Source organism: Cynara cardunculus, assembly GCF_001531365.2.
Source record: "Cynara cardunculus var. scolymus isolate 2C chromosome LG 12, CcrdV1, whole genome shotgun sequence".
NCBI classification, from domain to species: domain Eukaryota; kingdom Viridiplantae; phylum Streptophyta; class Magnoliopsida; order Asterales; family Asteraceae; genus Cynara; species Cynara cardunculus.
In genome coordinates this window covers 1,949,393-1,955,039 of record NC_037539.1, presented here as the reverse complement: position 1 = coordinate 1,955,039, position 5,647 = coordinate 1,949,393, and the positions used below count along the sequence as shown (strand labels likewise).

Below are 5,647 nucleotides of genomic sequence, written 5' to 3'. Positions count from 1 at the left end.
CCAGATAAACCTTTTTGAATAAGCTCAAAAGATATGCTAATTTGAGGTTGTCAAATATTACCTTATATGACAATTTTTTGTATTACCGTTTTTCAAAAAAATTCTAATACAACACTTTATCTTAAAATTGTTTAAAAAAAACTGGTTAAGATGCCTAAAAGTCTTCAATCGACTTATCATATAGATTTACATATGACACACAATTGTTTTGTTCTATAAAATTAAGTCATATTAACTGATCTATATGACATTTTAAACGTAATATAACATATAAAACTGATAAACCAAAAAATAAACAACAATAGAGAGCACATCATATGGTTCTATCTAATTCTATCCTATGACCCTTATTTTTTATGATATTCACATATGATATATTTTCACATGTAAATATACTTATGATCAATATTTTGAAAATTCGATTAAAGTACTAGAAAAATATTTGTTGATATTGATGTTAAATTAAAAAAAGACAGATTAAATAGAAAAATAACGTACTTTAACTTGATTCATATTTTGGATAACGTACTTTCCAAACTTTCATTTTGGCACCTAAGATATAAAGTTTTAAACATTTAAGTACTCGGGTAACCGGTTGAAGCATTAACCAGTTACCAGGTTGATGTGGCAAGTGATAAGATGAAATTGAGTTGAATAGCAAATAATACGGAGTTGGGTTAATGCTTCAACCGGTTACCTGAATGTTTAAAACTTTACATCTTAGTACCAAAATGAAAGTTTTGAAAGTACGTTACCCAAATATGAATCAAGTTAAAATACGTAACTTTTTTACGCATTTTGCTCAAAAAAATATCATATTGTTTTTTATTTAATCTGTTTCATTATATAATTAATTATTGTTAAGCTAAATTAAAAAAAATCTTAAAAATAAAAATTGGTTTTTATTTAAAAGAAAGCAATAGAAGTAAAAAAAATTTACCACATAAATCAAAATTATGAATTTCTTTTTATATATTTAAAGAAAACTGTAATGCAGAACATATAAATGAAATGTGAAGTACGGAAACCATATTCAATGGAAAATATTAAATATGTAATGTTACATCATATAGTATTTAATGTGTAACAATAATTATTTTGTGTCATGTAGGTATATAATAATTAATTGGAATTAATAGAATACTCATTTCATGCATCAAATTTAAATAATGTACTTTGACTTAATTCCTATTTTGGGTAACGTACTTTCATGCATCAAATTTATCTCTTAGTTATTTCTCTTCGAATATTGCTAAAATATCACTTTCTCCGTAAGGACGGGGTAAAAGACGGGATTTTTTTTTTTTCAATTTTCACCCACTTGTGGAAATTTCACTTTTTACCCACTTGCGGAGGTGCCACTTACGAATCTGGGTGAAAAATGATTTTTTTTGTCTTTTAGTTCTTTCGCAAGTTGAGGGGGTGCCACTTACGAACCTGGGTGAAAAATAATTTTTTTTGTCCTTTAGCTTCTTCACAAGTTGAGAAGGTGTCACTTGCGGAGATAGTGATATTTTAGAAATCTACGAAGAGAAATAACTAAGGAATGCACTTGGTCCCTAGAAATGACTATTTCCCTTAATTTCCTTAATAATTTTATTTTAATATATATTTTTTATGTTATATGAATTACAGTTATTACATGAATGGATCTGTTCAAACAATTTTAATATGCGGAAAATAATGGGATATAGAGTTGAAAAAAATCATTATATATAGTCGGAATCACGTGAAAACAAATAAATTTAGGGCTTGTTTGTTTTAAAAAAAAAAGCTCTTAATACCTCTTAAGTTTGAATCGGTCAAACGTTTTTATTTTCAGACCGTTTGATTTTTTTTGAAAATAAGAGCTGAAAAGCTCTTATTGTCCTCTGAATTTTTAAGTGGTAGTCTAAACTCTTAATGGGCTCTTATTCACACACCATATCGATCTCTCGTTCTCTCGCTTGATTTCCAGCTACCAAATCATACCGATCTATCCCACGTCATACAATCTAGACACCATATCGATCTCTCGCTCGGTCTCAAGCTACCGATCTATCCAAAACGATCTCTACAAATCGATTTCTCCTATATATGATATTTTCTGAGTATGATCAAACCAATGAGCAAAGGATGATGGCGACACAATTAATRCAATATGAATATTGGTTMTAGTCGTTATGAGACTTTTTTCGTGTTTATATTGATTCAGATTTCAGACTTCAGACGTAAAAACAAACAGTCTGACTGATTCAGATTTCAGACTTCAGCACCACCTCTTATAAATCAGAAGTGAAATCAGACTTCAACACCTCTTAAAAAACAAACACCACCTTAGTGAGAACAGTGAAAAAGTTTCGAGTTTTTGGACACAGTCTTTCACCTACGTTCATCCAACGGCTCACAAAAACACAGATTTTCATCTACATTCACTTTTATTTTCATTTACTTTCCCAAACCCTTAATCATTTTCATATACAAAAATTAGCTCAAATTTTTGTAATAATAATATAGATATTTTTGAATAATGTATATTGAAATTGTTTTATTGGTTAATAAGGATGTTTTTTAACCAGAAGGGTGATGCCTGATTGGTTTGAGCTTAACTCCAAAGGTCAAAAGTATCAGGAGATCCCAGGTTCAAATCCAAGGAGGAATAAAAATCCCCTTGTGGCCACGGAGGTTCAAATGCGGTGACTCCAGACTATCTGCAACGCAGGTGGTCCCCCTGTGATTAGTCGGCTCGCATAGCGGGTTGGATATCCAGGTTAATAAAAAAAAAGGATGTTTTCTATGTTTGTGGCAATAAAAGTCAAAAGTGCAACATGATGTTTGGGTAAAGTTGATTTATGACGACCCTAACGCTCTATGAAGCCCGTCATAAAGGACAACAATGTGATGAGACATTTTTTTGACTCGTTCAGTAGCTGAGGCTAGTTGAGGGGAGGATTGAACCTAAAACTTGTCTTGTATTTGGACAAAGTCGTCTCACCTCTTTGTCAACTGAGCTACACGCCAGAGGCATGCATCTAAATGTAACAATTGATTTTTTTTATGTAACAAACGTTTAATTCTTCATATTATGTCATGATACTTTTACCGATATTAACAAGCCACAGACCAAATACAAAGGACGCCTCCAGAGCAATCATTCTACAAGACGCAGAACCGAAAAAGCAGGAGGGCAGAAACACCAAAGAATATAAACCGACGAATAAGGCAAAATGAATCTTGTACCAGTTTCTAAAGTCGAGTTTATCACCTGTCCTGAAATCTTAGAGAACATTTTCGATTCCCTGTTTAATAGACCTTGGTCTTACATCTAACAAAGCACTTGTTTATGTAGTAATGAATTCTCTAAAAAAATATATGGAACCTTTATCATTTATAAACAAATAGTAGTAATACAGTGAGATGCATGTTTTTCAAATGATCTGTTGTTGCAGCTCACTTATCGAAAAGGACAGATAACGAGATCAAGAATTGGCTAAAACGGGCCTAGACCCAATAGCCCATAAGTCGAGAATGCTCGTCTTGAAGCAAACACTGGGCTTGTTCACGAGTCTAGGATTGTCTCTGAGTCTTACCAACAAATTCCTAATGGTTTGGCTCCTATCAACAAATCGCTAGACAAACCTTTTTTGAAGCCACGGCCACCATGCCTTGATGTGCTCAAAGCATGTTCGTATCAAAAATCAGATATACAAGTTCCACAACCTCTAATTTCAAGCATACAAGATAGATCAATGTCAACTACAAATCTCAAATGATGATACTGAACCATTATCTAATACAGATATGATCATGACAAACTGCACAATTGACTTTCGAAATATGACAATGTTATGACGTAGTGCTTAAGGTCTTGGAGGACGCGGTGGAATATCACATATGTCCAGGGATTCGATTTTAGACGTACACAACAATTGTAGCCACTGCAAGTGTGTGTTAGGGTGTACTATGTGAAGCATCTTTAACCAATAAGCAAACTGCAAGTGTACTAGGTATTAATTTTTCAAAATTGAAATTAAAAATAAATAAAATAATTAATTATATATAAACAGTTAAATATTTTTATTACTAGAATGATACTCGCACAATGCAGCAAGATACATCTTGATTTTAATGTTTTGTTTTATATTTTGGGTCTGGCAATGTTATAATGCGATTTTATGTGGTTTTGAGAAAAAGTTTTTTTTTTTAATTTTTGAATGAAATATAAATTTAAAGATATTATAAAATTTTGACAAAAATAAACGATATTAATATCAAGTTAACTATTTGAAGGTTTTTTTTTTGTGTAATTTCTTTAATTCAATTTTTTATTATGATTTAGTGAATTTTAAAAACGAACTAATTTATTTTTGATTTAATAAAAATAATTTATTTAAGATAATAATTAAGTATTCTGTTAGAACTCAATGATTATCCTAATTATATTTTAGATATTTTATAATTAAAATAAAATGTTTATCCTCTAAGATTATGTTTATCTGTAGTTGGTTACACGAATTCAAACATGAAGCTTTAATAAGTTGTACTTAAGCATAATTTACTTGTAATCTTGAATTTTAAGTAATATGAATTAATAAACAGTACTTCATGTATAAAAAATGGTTTTTAAAAGTTTTTGTCAAATGTTTTATAATATCGTATAGATATAATTTATTAAACCAAAAGATTCGATTTAAATGTCGTTCATTTTAAGTTTTTAACACATGTATAATTGACTCATGTTATACAAGTAATACAATATTTATGCCGAGGGGACCCTGTGATGTACGGACGACGTGTTTTACGACTTAGGCCACACAAAGGTTGTTTGCGTCTATGATTTAACACCACATGTGATGGTCTTGATGAATTATAGTATAATATCAACAACAACAACCTTATCACATGTGACAATACTTGTGAGGGGGCTTAGTGGTACAAGGACGACTTGGCCCGCAACCAAGATCGCATCAAAAATCGCCCGCGTCTCTGATTTAATATCACATGTGATTGTCTATAGTAAAAAGGTGTTCTCGCGTTCTCGTAAAATGAAGTTTTTCTCGTTTGAAGATTGTCATTTTGGTTGTATCCTGCTCTACCTCAGGTGGTAAGTTGTTATTTAAGCCACTTAATAAGAAAAGAAGCCAAAGGGGATTGTTGGAAACTTGATGAAACTGTTAGAGCCCCAGGGACGAACCCAGATAATTTTTCAAACGGTGGCACCATATAATTTATATAGTATAATATACATCTAAAAATATTTATAAAAAATATGGTTTTTATAGTACCGATAGGGCTGTAAACGAACCGAACGTTCAGCGAACCGTTTGTGAACAGTTCGGCGGAAAGTTCGTTTATTTAATAAATGAACGAACATGAACTATTTTTTTGTTCGTTTAGTTAAATGAATGAACATGAACATGAACATGAACATGAACAAGAGTCTCGTTCGTTCATTTACCGTTCGTTTATGTTCGTTTATATTCGTTCGTTTATGTTCGTTTATATATTAAGTTTAACATATTATCTTTTATTTATTTACTTTGAATTCAAATAATATTTATTTATGTTCGTTTATGTTCGTTTAGCCCGTTCGTTTACGTTTGTTTAGCATGTTTACGAACGAACATAAACGAACACGAACACACCTTATTTCTAAACGAACGAACAC

The 5,647-nt window shown here is 31.1% G+C and overlaps 1 protein-coding gene across 1 annotated transcript in view; it reads right to left on the bottom strand.

The window, feature by feature from the left end:
* Positions 1-3,869: 3,869 nt before the first annotated feature.
* LOC112522984 (uncharacterized endoplasmic reticulum membrane protein C16E8.02-like) overlaps positions 3,870-5,647 on the bottom strand; it is a 5,446-nt gene continuing 3,668 nt past the window's right edge. Inside the window, exon 6 of the transcript XR_003070230.1 lies at positions 3,870-3,917. The gene's annotated coding sequence lies outside the window, so the exon portion shown is untranslated. The remainder of the gene's footprint in view (positions 3,918-5,647) is intronic.